This window comes from Pelmatolapia mariae, linkage group LG14 (genome assembly GCF_036321145.2).
Source record: "Pelmatolapia mariae isolate MD_Pm_ZW linkage group LG14, Pm_UMD_F_2, whole genome shotgun sequence".
Classification (NCBI taxonomy): domain Eukaryota; kingdom Metazoa; phylum Chordata; class Actinopteri; order Cichliformes; family Cichlidae; genus Pelmatolapia; species Pelmatolapia mariae.
The window spans coordinates 9457563-9477265 of record NC_086239.1 but is presented as its reverse complement, the minus strand read 5'-3'; the positions used below and the strand labels follow the sequence as shown (position 1 = coordinate 9477265).

The 19703-nt window shown below is 39.6% G+C and overlaps 1 pseudogene; it reads left to right on the top strand.

Moving 5' to 3' along the window:
• Positions 1 to 1053: 1053 nt before the first annotated feature.
• Positions 1054 to 18298, top strand: LOC134641618 (TRPM8 channel-associated factor homolog; annotated as a pseudogene).
• Positions 18299 to 19703: the final 1405 nt, after the last annotated feature.

The following is a 19703-nucleotide window of genomic DNA, read 5'->3' as shown; positions in this document are numbered from 1 at the left end:
ACGCCTCAAGAAAAGGGCACTTGGGGCATCAAAGAGGAAAGGGGCAGGCTCTCTAAAACACATTCACACAGACTCAAATACAAAAATAACTTACTCTGTTGTTAATGTTATAAATGTAGTGCTTGCAGGGAAATAGTTTAGGAACTCATTTGTTTCCAAAGAGGGGCTTTGTCAAGACAAGTTGTCTTCAGTAACTAAAAACCCACCAGCCTGTGCACTGAGGTCACAGTGATGATCAGCAAGCCTGAGCCAAAAGGGGGAGTACTTGTTTTTTTTGTCAAGTAGCTCAAAAGCCAGTGGTAATCTGTCTTAACTTGCTTTGGTATGTGTATTTGATTTGGAGGCATGCGGACTGCGATTGTAAATGTGAACTTCTGATGTTAAAGGTGTATATGATGAGTTAAAGATTGCACAGTATTTGTGCTGAGTGAAGAACTTTGTGTGTCTTTCAGAAACAAAACAAACACAAGTCTGAACTCAAATAGCAAAGAAAACTAACACATAGGTCTGTGATGGAATATAATTGAGTACATTTATATACATACTTAAAAGGAGCTCATCAGTAGTTCTTTCCTTGTTTGTCCTCACTAAAGTCCCTCCTCTTCTTGTCATATCTCCTGATATAAACAGCACCTTTCCCTGCTCTTTTTACATTCCTTCTCCTGTCCTGTCTGGTAGAGCTCCTGGTGTTTTTCTTTAAAGCTGTTGTGCTACAGTCTAATACCACAGAAAGGCAACTTTCAGGTAACCAAAAAAACAAAAATATGCTTTGTATTTTTAAGTTGTGTGTGGTTGTAATGAGATCAGTGGAGAACAGCTTTTTATTTTCTCACCAGCTGCAATTTGACAATTTGCTGTGAGGCTTGATGTTTAACAAAAGAATAATACTTTTATTTTTATGTTAAGTGAGTCTTTTTTAAATCCATCAACTTAGCTTGGCATACATATATGTAAGACTATTAAACTATTAAAGCTGATGTGCTAACAACCTTTTTTCCTGCATCCCAACCTTCACCTTCTTCATCAGTCTACAGAACATAAATCCTCTACACTATGTCATCTAACCAGTCATTCCAAAACCAACATGAAGAAGCCTACATGTCTCTGATGAGAGGCCTGAAGGAGCTGGACCTACAGGGACCCTGTGTTCCCAGTGACCTGGTGCTGATTGGAGACCATGCCTTTCCTTTAGCAATTGACAGCCAAGGTCAGGTGCTGATGGCTGCCTCTCTGTACGGCAGTGGAAGGATTGTGGTCCTGGGTCATGAGGGCTACTTGAAAGCCTTTCCTGCTCTGGTAGAAAATGCTGTGACCTGGCTGAGAGATGATGGATCTGATAACCTCTCTGTAGGGGTGCACAGAAATGTCAGTGCAGTTGCTGACAGCCTCCAAAAATCCAGCTTCCAACCAAAGATTGTGGGCGCTTTCAGTGACAACCTGAGAGTTGGTGTTTATGTGACCGATGCCTACAGCGTGGGCTTAGACCCAAAGGAGCTCGTGGCATTTCTGAAAGCTGGAGGAGGGGTGCTGATAGCTGGGCAGGCGTGGCATTGGGCTGCAACTCACCCCAAAGAGAACACACTGCATCAGTTTGATGGGAATAAAGTGTCGGGAGTGGCAGGAATCTACTTCACTGAGCGTTATGGTGGAGAACCTGCCTGTCTACCCTCAGATCCCGTCCTCCTGGATGTCGTTAGCGTGAGTATATGCTAGAGTTCTGTTTTATTGCAGATTTCTAGAAGTTCCACTTTTCAGATAGTAACTTTTAATGTGAAAACATTTTTTCTCTCTTGTTTGATTGAATTTTATCAAAGTGAAATTTGGCATTGAATCTATTCCTTTGCGTTACCTAATTATTAAGTAGAAATAGCTTTTATAAAAATTACAATTTTATATAAAGTTTTTTTTCCCATCAGTTTTACTTTTTATTGTATTACCCAGGAATAAATTGTCTAAGATGCTTGTCTTACCCTTGCTTCTAGTTTAGTTTTTTCCCAGTTTAGTTTAGCTGTTGGTTTTGGTTTCTCTTATTTTGTACCTTCGTGTTCTGCCTTCAATAAACTGCATGTTTTTTGTTAAATGCTGTCCCTCCCCCGTGTGTCTGTATTTGTATTCTCTAAAGAGAAACACAGAGTCTGCTGCCACAGACCTTTTAAGCTATTCTTTTTTTTTTTGTGGGCTCATTTTTGAAGTAAATCGAACTTCTTTTTTTTATAACTTACAATTCAACATCATACATTTAATATATATTTTTTCTCCTTTTTTTCTTTCCTCCTTGTTTTATCCATCAATTCAACTTACATTTTTCCATGAGTCCATCACAGGAATTTTTAATTACAATGAAATAATACATTTGATCTATTATTTGAAGAAAATAAATTTTTTTGTCCTAGTACACACTTTGTGTAGTTTTCAAAAATTGAGATTAAAAAATAATGTGGCTTAAAGTTTCCTATTATTTTGCATACACAGCTTTTTTTGTTTAATTTTGGCAAGTGTTATTTATTTGTCAGTTACTGATCAAATGTAGAATCAATTTAGAGTTAAATTCAATTGAATTGTTATTTTACAACATTAATATATTTTTGAGGACATTGATTTTAGAGATTAAACATTTTACACTTTAATTTCATAATGACAAATAAGGTAAAAAAAAACCCCAAACCAAACCAAAACAACAGCAACAACAACAACAACAACAACAACAGATTTTTAGTAAAAAGACTCTGATATTCACTTTGATATATTGTATCTATAATTCTCAGCCTCTTTCCTGTTCCTCTTTGACCTTTTAAATACAGGACAGGCAGGGATTTTAAGGATGACTTGGAGTTGTTGCTCCAGGGGGTTTCGGAATTCAACCTCCCCTCTAAGTATTTGTGTTCTGAGGTTCTAGTCCACAGCCCACTAGCCTTTCCCATCGGCACTACAGAAGATGGACGACCATTCCTGGCAGGAGCCTACTATGGGCGAGGACGGGTCATTGTGGTTACACATGAAGGATATCTGAAATTTGAGGTATAGTTGCTCTGAAAAATAACTCTGAAAATTTAAGTCCTTCTAAGTCATAATCAACACATAAGAATTTATTATTGTTGTACATTTACAAATGCATTTTTGTCACATTACATTCGTTTCCACCAGCAGTCTGTCACAATCACAATCAGTGTGGTGGAGGGTTTAAGTGTGATGGAGTACTGGCAAAACAACTTTCAAATTTCAGAAATCACTTACTTTAATGAGGTTATGCAATAAACCTCAGAGTGGAAAAAAGTGAGAAAATGAACTGTATGCTGATTGGACTTGTCTTTTGTATATCACACATACACATGACAGCCTTTGCTGCTGCTTTCCTTCTTTTATTTTAGAGCATGGCTCCATTTTGGAGAAACGCCATTCACTGGTTGGATGAAGGCCGCAGAGGGGTTGTTGGTGTCATGGTGGATCCTGCACTCAAAGTTCTGAGTGAGTCTGGGCTGAAGTGTGAGAAGACAAACTTCAGGAAAGACCTCAGCGTGTTTGTGTGTACAGCGTATATCACTGAGCATTTGGAGGAAATCCAAAACTTTGTGGCAGAGGGAGGAGGCCTGCTGATTGGAGGACATGCCTGGTACTGGGTAAATACACATGCTGGGCAAAATGTACTAACAGAATTCTCAGGTATGATATTTTACCTTCCAGGGTTTCACGATATACAGAACAGAAATACTTTTATTGTCCTTATTTTCCACCTAATTGTTCATAAATGCACCTCATTAATATAGAGCTCTTGTCCTCTTATCAACCAAAGCAATACTTTAAAACGTATTGTATACATGCAGTGCTGTAACAGACAACCACTAATACACTGATGACGAGGGATGGGAATCGAGAACTTGTTCTCTCCAAGAACCGATTACCAGATCAATTTCTTTGAATTGTTAGTTTGTGTCTGCAGCCACTGTTTCTACCTTTTCATGTCTCATGTCTAATTAAATAATATACTGCAAGTGTTCTATGTAATATTCGTAACACATTACTTTTTTGAGTAACAAAACAACACTGATCACAGTAAATTAGAGGACGTACTTATACAAACACACACAACATTTGACCACATAGCATGCTATTAAATTGCATGAATGCAATGTCTTTGATATGCTACTTAATGATGGTGGTGACTCTTAAGACGGAGCCAATGACAATCAATAAGGAATCGTTTAATGTCTTTCAGGAAACAAGATCCTCAACCAAATGGGATTGAGCCTGTTGAAAGCAACAATCAGCGCGGGATCATACAAAGCCCCTGTTCCCAGCGAGGCTATTAAAGATACTTACCATTTCCGCCATCTTCTGTACCGCTTTGCTGCCCATGTGACTACAGGTGGAAAACTAAACAAGCATGAGGAGGGATGTTTGAAAAAGCTGGGCAGTGACTGCGATGTCTACTTGCAGATGAAAGCCCATGACTGCTTCCACTACAGACAAGTCTTGGCTGCACTCACTGATGTGCTAAAGAGGTCAGGCCTGCCGCAGGTGAGTGGAAGATCATGCAGTATCTCATGGAGTACACTACAGCTATCAACTACTTAGATGTGTTAGATCAACATCCACTGAAATTTTCTTTCAAGGTGAGCGACAGCTGTCCTGTAACGACTCCAAAAGACCACCTACTCCTCAGTGTGGGATCAGCTGTATATAAGGTTTGCCCAAATCCCAATGCCCTCCGGCCCTACCTCATCAAGGATAATCCAGCAATGCCTGTTGTCTGTAACCATAAGATCAAGATCGATGTTAACACAGCAGGTCAGAGCTTATTTTTGTTGACAAATATGTGAACTATTGATGAGTCCAACCTACACACCATATACGTGCACTTATTGATTAAGTAATATATCTGATTTAGACAATGACCCTCTATATGTTACAGTAATGTTTGTGCTTGATGTTACATAACATGAATATATCAATTTAATTGAAAACCATAAAATAAGCGAACTGCAGATTTTGCATTTGCAGTTGTCAGTGACTACAAACTTTAATGTTGCATGTCAGGGTATGGCTTCTTTCAAATAAAAAAATTATATAATTCACAATGAGCTACTACTACTACTACTACTACTACTACTACTAATAATAATAATAATTATAATAATAATGATAAAACAAGTAGCTTTAAAATGGTTATAAAATGCTGAAATGAAAGAGGAAGTGCCCTCTGGTAGACAGGTATATTGCATAATAGAGGGTGATGGCATGTGGTATTAAAGACTTTGTGTATCTGCTCTTCTGCCAGTGGAGCTGAATCAGTGCAGACTGTGGTCAAGGTTATCCATGATGTATAACTGTTTGTTCAGTGATCTCCTCTTCACCACAGCTTCGAATGTGTTTACTTTGCAGTCAATTACAGAGCCGGCCTTCCTAATCGGTTTATTCAGTCTGTTGGTGTCATTAGTCCTGATGCTGCTCCCACAGTAGATGACAGCAACGTACACTGTACTCACCACAACTAAGTGATTGAGTCAATTGCTAGCATTTTTCTGTATACAGTATGCCGAAAGATTGCAGCTTCTTAAGAATATTTTTTCTATACTCTCTTTGTTGTCAAATTTATTTCTAAAGTACATTTAAAACAATGGCTGTTGACCAAAGTGATGCACATCTAAAATAATGAAATGACATAAAAACAGGACAAGATGACAGAATTTAAGAAAGGAAACATAAACTGAGGAAACCCAAGTAAGAATAATCACAAATAATAATAAGTAATCAGAACTCATTATGATTTACAAGTCGGAGGATAAAAATTGATTTTCAAATGGGTTTTGAAAATGTCTATTGTTGAGCAAGTCCTGATGTAAAGGGGCAGTTTGTTCAGTAGCAGCCACAGCAAAGGCCCGATCTCCTCTGTGCTTTCATCTGGACCTTGGGACAGATAGGAGCTTTTTGTCCATAGACCTCAGTGATCTTGAAGGAGCGTACAAGTTATAACATTTTAAAATAAATTTGAAGACTCACTGGCAGCCAGTATAAGGATGCTAGTACTGGAGCTATGAGGTTGATGCCTGGTCATGACTTTGAAGGAGGCTGATGGGTCCCAGTAGGCTAAGTGGAACACTGCTCACATGGTGGCTCAAGCAAAAACTTGAGTGTTAGACGAGTTTGGTGAGGCCGTGGAAAAAGACTTTTGGACTGCCTCAAAGTGATTCTGGCAATCCATCAGGAAACTCAGAAGTAGGGATGGGTACCGGTAATGGCACCGGTTCTGACATAAACGGTAGTAACCAGACCGAAAAGCTTTGGATTCTAGCCAGTCATTTTACCTTTACAAGGATAGTAGGCGGGCCCAGGTACGTACGTTCTTTTAGAGCAGAGCTACAGATTAAAAATGCCCAAGGCAAAGCAGTCAAAAGTCTGGCTGTACTTCACAGCAAAAGATGCAAACTCAGCAGCCTGCAACAAGTGCTTTAAGCCCCACGCCCCCAGTACCGCGAGCAAAAAGGAGGAGATCACATTTAATCAGTTATAACACGGGGTGAGAAACAGAGGTATGGACTCGAGTCACATGACTTGGACTCGAGTCAGACTCGAGTCATTAATTTTATGACTTTAGACTTGACTTGAAAAAAGGTTGTAAGACTTGTGACTTGACTTGGACTTTTACACCAATGACTTGGACTTGAATTGGACTTGAACCTGTTTACTTGAAAAGACTTGATATTTTACCCAAATCTAAAATTTAACATACATATTATATAAAAAGTGCGGACCATTAATTCACTTTATTCATTCATTCATTCTTACCACACTCCGTATGTATGTGAGCGTGGGCTGTAGCACAGCCAATCAAATTAACCAGATTTGAAAAAAACAAGAACAAAATAAAACGCTCGAGCCAAAAATGCTCCCAAGAGTAATTTCTTTCGGGTACATAAACTACGAAGTAGTCAACAAAAACGAAATGCAATATGCAAAACATGCAAGAAGAGAATCACAGACGGAGATGGAACAACTTCCAACTTTGTCCGACATTTGAAGTTGCATAAAGAACGGTAGGTGGTGCTTTTTTTTTTTTTTTTTTGCTACGATGAAATAGCTGATTTAGCTAACTTCATCTTATTAGCAAATGTTCTTCGGGCTACGTTGATGATACTGTTTGGCTTTAACAGGTATGATATGTTTGTCATGCTATTTTAAATCCGGTCCTGCAAGCGCATCCAAGAATAACATGCAACTTGTTAGCTCACAATTGTCGGTGAATGGTGAGCAGGGTCCGTTTCAGAAAGTGGGTTCTGTAGCTGTACTCAGGGAAGAGAGTTTCTGTCCGTCTCCTCCCCATCATTAACCCCGTAGATTTAACCCAGTTTAGACTGACAAATATTTATTTTACCATCACATCACAATTCAAAATCACTGTGTTTAATTTGCAATTAGTGTATGGTCATGTTTAACTTTTGCATGTCTGAGCCAGGGAAATTTTTTTTTGGTTAGAAAATCTGGCTCACCTTAGTGTGTAATTGAGTAGTCCTGCTATACATGGCCTTTTTCTTCTGTCATTTATGTCAATACATCAAATAAAATATTTTGATCTTATGTTATTAGCTGTTGTTTATTTGGAAAGGTTATTCTCAACAGGGATGCTAGACAAAAACGGCTTTTCTACAGACAGCCTAGCATACGCTCTCCACTTGCGAGTGAAAAAAGAAAAAGAAAAAACACCCCTTCCCTATTGGTGTTAGAGTTTACCATGTCAGCCAATCAAAAAAATGATAAGGCAACATGTGACATTTGGTTGTTTAGGGAGAAGGGGAAGTTTTTAGGAGTGACACCCGCGACGGAAAGCGGGCGAGCGAAAGAAAGAGAGAGAGAGAGTTTTCATATGTGAGACATTAGTGACGTTTAGCGTGTTTGGAGGCTATAGTTAGTTTGTTGTGTAGTTATTGTTTTGTATTGTGTGTCAGTTAGACTGCTGAATTTCATATTTGATCTAAAAAAGCTGTCAAAGGCAGATTCCAGTGTAAACAACTGGACTGTTGCACCTCCAGTTGTCAGACCTGCAGGGTTTAGGCCTGTGGTGTTCTCCTCTGTCTTATACTGAACACAAACTACATTTTTTTGGACTGGCACAAATAATTTGTGTGCCTTCTTATTTGATGCAGCACACCTGATTGTTCTGTAAATAGATTTAAATGGTCATATAAAAAACGCCTGAGGCCTTGGCTGCATTTTTAGGTAAATAGTACCATATAACTTTGTTGTTTGCAAAACTTGTGCATAATTTTTAGAAATGTACAATTTCTATTTGCATTTCAAGTTATGAAAATGATTCGTTAAACATGTAAAAAAATATAACTTTTTTCTACTCGGATTCTGAATTTTTTGTCTGAATTTAGATCAACTGTGCTAATATAGTATACCAAAATGAAAAAAATAACTCAAATTTCAGATATTTGAGGTTGTGCTGTAAATAATGATACCAAACAAGGCAAGAAAAACATATTTTAAAGGTGAAATATAGAGGTAAAATCAAAAGTAGTCAAGAACGGCCAATTATACCTGGGACCCCAGAGGGTTAAAAAAAAAAACTTGAAAGGACTTGAAATTCAAAGTTTCGGACTTGGGACTTGACTTGAAAGTTGTCTGTCTTGACTTACGACTTGACTCTGACTTGCTTGACTTTACTTGAGACTTGACTTGTGACTTGAGGATAAAGACTTGAGACTTACTTGAGACTTGCGAAACAATGACTTGGTCCCACCTCTGGTGAGAAATATAAGTCCAGACATGTGTGGTATTTACAGAAACCTCTGAATCTCAGCTAAAATGTCATATAAACCATTTCTACAACCACCAAACTCAACGAAAACAAGCCATGATTAAACGAGCAGTTATGTAAATGCGCACAAGTCCGCTAAACAAACAAGGTGAACCAGAAATTCTCCAGACTTCATGTAACCGGCTAAAGAAAAGCTGGTTATCTTCCAGAGCTATCACCAATTCCAAACACCAAGTTTCACCACACTCTGACCAGAATTCACTGAAATAGCCGCAAAAGAAGACCACAAAAACACACAGCGGCGCAAATGCTCTAAGACAGAAATTGACTTACCGTCCAGATTTCCTCCGTTATTTGCGCTGGTAGCCGGTAGCCATGTGATTATCAGCAGTTACCACGCCTACCTAGCCGCATCAGAGTCGTTTTCCGTCAACAACCTCCATTTTAGACCCACCTACAGACACGTGACTGGACAGACGTCACATGCAGTAAATTTGGGCCCACGTGGGTTTTGGCCTTGGAACATCTGATTGGTTGAAGTGACGTGAATGTGGCATCGTTACTGTGACTCTATTGGCTCAAACAATTAAAAAGAGGTGTCAATCATGCAAATTGACCAAAAGAAACCAAAGTTACAGCCCCTCAGAGTTTAAAGGGCCAGAGACCAATTAAGTGCTCCATGGCAGAAAAGGCCCATTACCATGTAAATGCGTGGTTAATTCTTCAAAAACGTATTTTTAAAAAAAAAATAAATAAATTTTTAGTCATGTTAATAAAATTAATTAATGTCTGCTCTTAAATACCTAAAAAAATCAACTGGCATGGTGTCCAATTGTGCGCCGGAATTGGACATTTTTGTACAACATCTGGATATTCATGTATTGACAGCACTGTAATTTTTCACTGTTTTACTTTAAAAACATAAATTTTGCACAGATGATGTTTATATGTTGTTACGGTTCTTCTCATTTTGCAGAAAAAAAGAGACTGCTAAAAATAAAAACATGAGAGGTTTTTGGATGAAGTTTGTGTTCTCCATTCTTTAAGCACCGGTTCGAGCACCGTTTAAGCACCGGCACCGTTTCAAAAGTACCAATTTGGCACCGGTATCGGATAAAACCTAAACGATACCCATCCCTACTCAGAAGTGGAAAGTGGTGCTCTACTCACATGGTGTAGTGCGAGAGGACCGCTGTTGACTTAAACTGAGGTTAAAATTGGACAGTGGAAGGACTTCTTGATGTCCCTCCTTAATCCCACTGACACGTTTTCTGTAGAAAAAAAAGGGGAAATTTGCTTATCACTGGAACTGAGGTCATTGAGGTAGTTAAAAACTTTTGCTGGTAGGGCCACTGGTATAGATGAGATTGACCCCAAGTTCCTAAATGCTCTGGATGTTGCAATGCTGTCTTAGTTGACAAAAACCTGCGGGTGGTGCCTCTGCATTGGCAGACTAAGGGGTTGTTTCCATCATTAAGAAGGGGGACTGGAAGGTGTGTGCCAAATATAGGAGATCATACTCCCCAGTTTCCCCAGGTAGGTCTATGCCAGGGTACTGGAAAGGACAGTTTGTCCGTTAGTTGAATTTCAAAATCAGGAGGAAGAAAGTGGTTTTCGCCCTGGTTGCAGAAAGCTGGACAAGCTCTTTATCCTCTCAAAGACTTTTGAGTGTGTATGGGAGTTTGCCCATGTTTGCACATGTGTTTTGTGGATTTGGATAAAGCATATAATTGTGTCCCTTGGGGTATCCTGTGCAAGATGCCACGGGAGTATGGGGTGTCTTGCCTGCTCTTATGAGCCATTCAGTCCTTTTATAACTGCAGCAAGAGCTTGGTTTGCAATGTCAGCAATTAACTGAAATCATTCTCGGTGTGTGATGGACTCTGCCAGGGCTTCTTTTTGTTATCGATCCTGCTCATAAGTTTTAGGCACAGAGTTCCTATGCACTGCAAAGTGGCAATAGGCTCCTGCCTTGGTGACCTCAGAATCTGATGTCTGCTTTCTGCAGATGATGTGGTCCTATTGACCTCATTAGGTGTTGGCCTCCAGCTCATACTGGGGCAGTTCACAGTTGAGTGTGAATCAGCAGATTTGAGAATTGGCAACTTCAAGTCAGAGGCCATGGTGCTCAGCTGAAATAGGATGGAGTCCCCACTCAGAGTAGAAGCACTACTCCTTCACATTGAAAGGAGCCAGTTGAAGTGGTGCAGGCATCTAACTAGGATTCCTCCTGGGCAACTCCACAGGTGTAGTCCAAGCCCTGGCCTGGGAATGCCTTGCCGTTCCCCCAGATAAGATGGCAGAGGTGACTGGGGAGAGAGAGGTCAGGGTTTCTCTGCTTAGGCTGCAGCTTTTGTGACCTGGCCCTGGAAGAGCAGAAGAAAACAAGTAGATCCACTACTCCTTCATCTTGAAATGAGCTGGCTGAAGTGGTTTGGGCAGTGCCTCTTGGCTTTTTTGTTATTGTGCCCTAAACCTTGACTCACAGGTGTTTCTTCAGTTTGTTATTGGCCTGACTGAGTCACTACCGTTTGGTGCTCTCTTAAAGCCTCGTTATAGTTTGTGTACAAACTTAGTACTTCACATCTCAATGGCAGTTTTTCATACTGGTTTAGCTACCTTATATTTATTTTCTGTATAATGTTTCTTATTAGCAACAATAGTGAATTAATAAAATTAAACAAATTAATTAAAATTAAGGATAATTTTGCCTGATATCATTTTCTTTTTAATTTTGTGTGTGCCAGGTGAGAAAGAGTGGATCAGTACAGGTCTCTACCTGTGTCCTGGAATGAAGACCATCGTGGTCATACCAGCTGAGATTATCAACAAAAACTGGAAGGTACTGCAAACAAAATCAGATTATTTTGAGTTCTTTGTCCCTCTGATAATGCTACATGTTGTCTGTTCTTTCATAAGAAACCATAAGAAACCATAAGTCACCTCCAGTGAGGTTTAGGGCCAAGTTCATCCTACTGAGGCGTCCCTTTCCTTTCCCTCGCCCCCACTGTTTGCGATAGTTGACTGCCCCTCCCTGAGCATGGTCCTAGCAGAGGTTTCTTCCTGTTAAAAGGGAGTTCTTCCTTCCCATTGTTGCCAAGCGCTGCTCATAAGGAGTAATTTAATTGATGGGGTATTCTCTGTATGTATTATTGTAGGTTTTTTACCTTAAAATATAAAGCACAATGAGGCAACTGTGGTTGTGATTTGGCACTATACAAATAAAATTGACTTGAATTGAATTGAAAATTGAATTTTTCAGCCTGTTATCCTTTTATTTATGTTGTAACGTGTAGCTAAAAAGCATTAGGCAATGACACAATTTTCCATTTCATCTACAGATTCAGATAGGCTGTCAAACTGATGAGCTACATGACAAGGATGAGCTGAAGAGAGCACCACATGTTCATGAGCAGTTTACTGTTACATCAGACATGATGCATGTGTCCAACCTGTGGGGGGGACTCATCTATCTGGTGGTTCCACCCAACACACAAGTGAAAGGGTTGGAGATCACAGTCCAGAAAGCTGTAACTGCTCCATATTACAAGTCTGGTGAGTATGTGGTTTATAACAGTGCTGTGTACTTTGTGTCAGTGGAGTTAATGGAAGATATCTGATAAGTCTTATACTTATTGACTTGCATCACTTTCATTCTGATCGAAGATACAGTGTTTTCATTGAACAATACAGGTGACTTGAGCTCAACATATTTCTATTAAAGAAAGCTAAACAAAGAACCTTTTAACAGCTTTACCCCTCTTCTAAAGCAGTGCAGAAAGTTTAATAATCCAAGGCAGTTTTATGGGTCTGTTCCCCTTTTGCTCTTTTCAGGTGTAACAACTACAGCTGAGTGGTTAACACTACGCACAGCTCCTTCACCCTGGGCAGAGTTGGAGTTTGAAAACATCATCCTCACCGTACCATCAGATGTTATTCGGGGTCTCGAGCGCCCCGACAACGTGGCCGCTCTCTGGAATGAAATCATGAGGGCCATTGCAGATTTGGCTGCCAAACCACACAAATTTCCCCGCAAGGAGCGCTTTGTGACAGATGTGCAGATTTCTGCTGGTAAGTGTACTTTGCTTCATGTTTTATACACCTGCCCAGTGTCTCCTGCTGTCGTGACCCCTTGTGAAAAAGGGAGCAGCTGAAAGCTTTTGTATTTACCTGTTTCTTATTTGCTTTGCTTATGGAGAGTCCCAAGGACATGAAGCCTGTCCCTGACACATATACAAACAACCATTTACATTTATAAATCACAACAATTTGTAGTTTCCATCCTAACCTAAAAGGGAACTGAATGTTTCTGTTATATATACACCGTTAGAATGATGAATGGTAATATTTGATAAGTTGCACTGTTCTCTCACAAAGCTATGTAATCTTTAAAAAGTACTAGTATCCCATTGTAGCTCAACTTTCTATTCTTTGGTTAAGGCTGGATGCATGCAGGTTATCCTATCATGGCACACCATGCTTCAGCTGCTGAATTAGTTGGTGTTAAAAAAGGTAAAGAACTGTGGGGTCCCATCCATGAACTGGGACACAACCAACAGAGAAGCTGCTGGGAGTTCCCACCACACACTACAGAGTGTACATGCAACCTGTGGTCAGTGTATGTGCATGAAGAGGTGCTGGGTCTCAACAGAGCACAGGTAGAGTAAATCAATTTGTTTTGAGATTGAAAGCCTGTTGTTTACTTTATCAGACATGATCATAAAACACAAGCACTTTTTCCAATTGTTGTTCAATGCAGGCTCATGATGATTTGCCTTTAGCAAAGCGAAAGAGTCGAGTAGAGAAATACATCAAGGGAGGAAGGAAACTCAGTGACTGGAAGCTGTGGGTTGCCCTGGAAACATATCTGCAGGTGAGAGAGTTATAGAGAAAATTTGCTTGGTCCACAGTGAAGAAAACACATGATATGAATAAGACTGAAAGTATCTAACTCCATTTGATCCAGTCACACTTTAAATCTAGCAAGTGAACAACAAATCACTTATTTAATCTGCATTTTAGCCACATACTCAAATTGCATCATATACAGGATAAAATTACATAGCAAGGGGTAGACATGACCCTTAGAACAATAATAAACAGATCACTGGTGGATGTCAAGAGGCAAATACTTACAACAAACATACAGCAACAATTTTGTATGAAAGTAGTTTGGTCTGTTGTCGTATCTACCTTCTCTGTAGCTCCAGGAAAAATTTGGCTGGGATGCCTTTAAGAAGGTGTTTGCTGCATACCACCGTATGAGTGACATCCCCGATGACAACAACACAAAGATGAACCTGTATGCTGAGACTTTCTCTCAGACTGTGAAGATGAACCTGACTGGCTTCTTTAAGGCCTGGGGCTGGCCAATAGAAGCAGCCACTGAAAAGAAACTGTCCAAGCTGCCTTACTGGAATGATCACCACATGACCCAGTACAGATGAACCCAGTGCCACTGCAGACTACAAAATATTAATGTTAGTTTTAATGAGTGAAACTGTTCTTTTTTGGTCTTTTTTAAACCACATTAGTTAAAAATAAACAGTATTTGGAATCTCATTTTGACCTCAGGCCATACTCGGTACAGATGTTTCTGTACACTACGCCGGCCACTTGGTTCCTCTGTTTTTTAGGTCTGTTACACATAGAGCAAAATTAACCTGTGTAATTATTTAGTACGCTCACTGGTGGTGGTTTGTGGTTATGATGGTGTTTTTGTGTGGTTTTTAGTGGAACCAGTAATCATGTTTTAGTAGTAAGTATCACTTTAGTATGTTACATTATATGCATGACACTTAACAAGTAAAACATTCACTGTCAAAGTTTCATGTCTGTATTATACCAACAGGATAAGACAGAACTGGATTAGTTTTTCTCCCATTGACTGAGAACTGATACATAGACTAAATGACAGTAGTTTAATAATCCTAGTAATCTTGATTGTTTGTGTAATTAAGTAAAAATTTTGTATAATAGCATGGAATCAATGCAGTTAAACTTAAAAAAATATAAGAATTGATGCCTACATGTGTTCTGTTGTTGAATGATTGCTTTTGGCTGAACCACAGATTCTGTGCAGTGAATCTAAGAACATTACATGGACTGCTTGGCAATAAAGTCAGCTCAAAGTTATGCTTTCTGTTTTACAGCGAACTGTTTAGTGCTGTTAGTGCTATGTAATGCTTTTACATCATACACTGCTGTTTAGCTGCAGCTGCTCGTGTTAATGGCTTCTGTCATTAAATGTAAGGACAGCCCCCACCCACATCCATCCATCCATCCATCCATCCATCCATCCATTCATGCACCTTGCAATTCTATGATTAGAGTGATGATTGAATTGGAATAAAACAGAGAGCTGTTTTATTCCAATTCAGTCTCACAGCAAGAAGGTTGCAAGTTCAATTCCATCATCAGTCCAGGCTATTTCTGTGTGGACGTTTCATGTTCTCCCTGTGTTTGCATGGGTTCTCTCTGGGGACTGTGGCTTCCTCCCACAGTCAAAAGACATGCAGTTAGTGGGTTTAGGTTCATTGGTTACTTGCCCATAGGTCTGAGTGCAAATGGTGTTTGCCCTGTGACAGACTGCTGACCTGCCCAGGGTGTACCCTGACTCTTGCTCTCAGACAGCTGGGATAGGCTCAAGCCCCCCACGACCCTGAAAAGGATAAATGTAAGAGAATGGATGGATTTGTACTTTGAACCAGCAGCTCTACAGTGTTGCCTGATTATGAAATATTATGTTTGTAGCTGATCAATTAGATTTGCAATCACATGAACAAAGACCACATTACATATTCATTAGATACTTATGCTCTATTTTAGAAAATAATTTCAAGTGACACACAGAAATCTATACATGCTGATTTTGAAACATCTGGACAGTAAGTCAAAGTTCAACATAGAAGTGTAGCTCTGTGGATTTCACACTTTTGAAACATAAAGAGCCCCGAAAACAGTTGTGCTTTAAAAAGCTGATCTCAGAATCTAACCAAAACAGTAGTAAATGTAAACGAAAATTACATTTTAAACATGTATGGACAGTTCTGATGGAGCTGGCCACATCCTGAAGATGCTGACCTCCAAATGTTTTCTCTTTATCGATCTGTGTATAACAGCAAAACTGTCTAATATGAAGAAACCGCAGCCAGTTATTACCATGAGGTCTTCACTAAGATGTAGCTTTGTCACCAGATCTAAATATATTCATGAATGAAGATACCGCTGCTGTGCCATGTGCACAAAATGAGGAGTCTGAATTAAGAAACAGTCAAAGCTGAACATGCTGTACAGTGACATGAACATCTGGGTAAGGCTCCCTAATCTAAGACACTAGGTTAGAGTAGAAGCTTTTTGATGTGTAAGAGATGTGATGAGGAGTTTTGTGATGTTTGGAGATGTGTTTGTCGGTGATTTCTACTCTTTTAAAACTTAATCCATTAAAAGAATTTGTGCTGATTGTGCAGAAAGAGCCTTTAATTTCTGCATGGCTGTATCTTTTTACTTTCTTCTTATTTAATCCAAACTTTGTTGGGCTGGTTATTTTAAAGCTCTACAAGCGCATGCACAAATACAGTCAGCTGTTCATAGAAAGACTGAGAGCACAGTTAAAGCAGGCACTGTGAGTGAGGATGCAGTCAGACTGTCAGTCAGAGACAGTCACACAGGTGAGATGTGTCAAAAAAAGTTGTTTACAAAAAACAGCTGTGCACTACATGGATACCCAGGGTTCCACAGTTGCCATGGTTCCCCTGCAGATGCATCATTTCTGTCTATTCATCATTTAAACCTAAACAAACATTCTGCAGCTCAAGATCCTTTTTGACACTTTTCACACAGTGATTTCTAGCAAACTATCAGTTTTATTGAAGAGTATTTTCATCCTGATGAGGACTAAAAATTCCCAGAGCCAGAAGAAAGCGACTTCCATCATGGAAAATGTGAGATTTGATTTGTTTTCAATTTGTTTCACCTCTGAGATTTTTCTAAGCCAGAAAGTTTAGAGTCAGGATTTTCTCATATCTTAAATTTATAACAAAATATACATTTATTGTATTTATACATCTAATGAAGTCTTTTCAAGGACAACACACTCATTTTACTTTATTTACAGTTTACCTAAGAGTGTGAATAGATGTGCATTCATCAGTAGCACTCAAAGTTGTCTAAACTTAGTCTAATTCAAAGCAAATGGATTCAAATCAAATGCAAATGCATGCATAAATGATTTACTGCATCTATTGTAATTAAACCTTTCCATTCAGTTGGATCTTATTGTCTTAAACAAGTCAACCCAGTGAATCTGAAATACTATAACCTGATATTATGTATTTAGCTAAAGTTTCACTTAACCGCTGTTTGCATGTAAATTTTAGGTGACAGGACAACACTGTGGTGTTCAGTCTTCCAGAAAATCCAATTTAGTTGCAGGAAATTTCTTAAAACTGACATGCATTACATATGTTGTGTTAGAAAGGCTTTTTTCTGATGTGTATGAAATTTTGCAGTGTGCTGCTGAAGTCCAAGACAGCCTCACAGCAAAGAGAGTCTCTGCACGGCTATCAGAGAGGAGGAGAAAGCTTGGAGCCTGTAGACCGTGTCAGTGCCTCAAGGATGAGCAGGTTACACATCTGATTCTCATATGTTAAACGATAAAATACGTGAATATATTAGAAACGATGCTACTCTGCTTGTTTGATTCATTTACAACACTTGTTTACTTTCCAACAAATGATGAGTAGCAACAGAGCACAGCTCATGTTTTAAATCTCTTCTTACATCTTAAGATCTGGAAAATTTTTGAGGGTCATCTCCTGAGAGTGGTCAATGTTTCTGATGGAGATTTGTCTCTTGTAGGATTGTTAAAGGATGTTCTTGTGTCTTACTGCCTTTTTCCACTTACAGCACACTCAAGTGAAACGCCGGCGCTCTCCAAGTTCAGACATCCTTCCCCAGAAAAGGAGAAAAACCAAGGTTGTCTGTCTCTTCTAGACTTTCTGCTGTGGTGCTAAATTGATAACAAATAGATGATAGCTATATGTCTTCCACCCCTCAGGCCTCCAACTCAGATCCAGACGACAAGTTCACAAGACCATCAGCCACCATCCCTGATGCTGAGCTGCCTCCGGTCTCAAATACAGCCCCCAACCTCCAACCCTCTACTGTTGCACCTCGGCCAGACAGCCCTCTAAAGATCCACAACCGCTCAGTAGAAGAGTACCAGCAGGTGTACCATGAAGTGGTCGATGATATGCTGAGGTCAGTGTGGATCAAACTTCTTTTGCCCCCCCACCCGACAGCAAAAATGGCTTAAAACTTTCTGTTTCTTCTGTTCCTCACAGAGACGAGAACGGACAGCTCCGTCCATACAGTTTGGAGCTGGGACGCCTCATAAAGAAGAAGCTATGGGAGAGACTGAACCGTCCCACAATGATTATGTCTACTGATGAAGACGGCCGCCTTCACGTGGACGTGACTTACGGAGTTGAAGAGTGTCCTCCTGAATTTAATGTGGATACTACGGAAGAACCCGAGTGCTGAGCTGAACAGCTCAGAGAAATAGTGAAAGAAATAAGGACAGTTACTGAGTCTGTGTAAATAAGCTTTAAATAGTCTGTAAATAAAACTTTTAAATGAATTCATTAGTGACAAAATCATCTGCAGGACACAAATTGCTGAGGCACCACCCCTCAGCTCCACCTTCACACTTTGCATTCACTGTAAGACTGTCTGCCCACTCGGATAAACTCTGAGTTTATCCTGAAACTACCCTGAAACTACATTATGCCCCAAACCTCAACCTGCTGGATCTGACACACAGCCCAGGTCTGGACCTCCATCCAAAGCCTCTGCCAAAACCTGTAGCCAACTGCCTCCACATAAAGCTGTTTGTTAGTAATGTGCAGCCTCTGCCTACAGGTTCTGGCTGAAAACTGAGGGCCAAACAGAGATTGGAAGTAGGAGACGAGAAGCAGGAGTTAAGTGAATCAAAGAGACCAAAGATGAGGAAGAGAGCATCTTTAAAATGTGAAGTAATTTATTGCACATATCCTTTAACCTCCTTAGACCCAAACTATTTCATGGCATGCATTTTAATTTCTCTTTGCTATTTGGGCTGTTTGGGACCTGATGAATGTAAAAAAAAGAATTATGTTTTTACCTGATTTTGCTCTATAAGGGAAGGATATCCACATATGAGGTTATTCGTTTTAAATTTCGATAGAACAGTAGCAGTAAATGTCCTCGTAAGAGATATCAGGCCCTTATAGAGGAAAATTTTGTATTTTGGTCGAGACAACCCAAAATGCAATGTCCACATATGTGGACACCAGGTCCAAGGAGGTTAATAAAAGTATACAAACTTTCTTGTTTCAATAATGTTTTGACTTTGTATGCAGTGGGATGCTTTCAAAGCAGAGTTGATAGTGCATGCTATCTGAATGCAACACATTTCCTTTCTGGGGTTTTTTTCTCACTTCCTGTTGGACTTTACTGAGATCCAGCAGGAGATGAAGAACTGAGGAGAAAGTTGTTTGCTCTGATTCTCATTCCTTATTTCTAAGTTTACCACTAGCTCTTGCTCCTCCATACTATACATATCTAAAAGCAGTTTGTACAATAACATATTTCAGGGCTCTAGACTAACTTTTTGACATGGGCGCACCGGTATGCCTAACTTTAAAAATTTAGGCGTACCAGCACAAAAGTTAGGCGCACTCAAATTTTTCAACCGCATCGCTTAACACCGCAGTTTTACATGTGCACTTTCTTTGGGGGGGAAGTCCATACAGACAATATTCATTTCTAAATTATTAACTAACAAACTTGTGCTTAAAGTGCTTTGTCAATATTGTAGAAAATGTTAAACTTAATCATCATCTTGGCCTGACGACCTGTTTGCTGCTGCCTGCTGCTGAAAGGCAGTGGGGAGAGGGGACACTTGGGC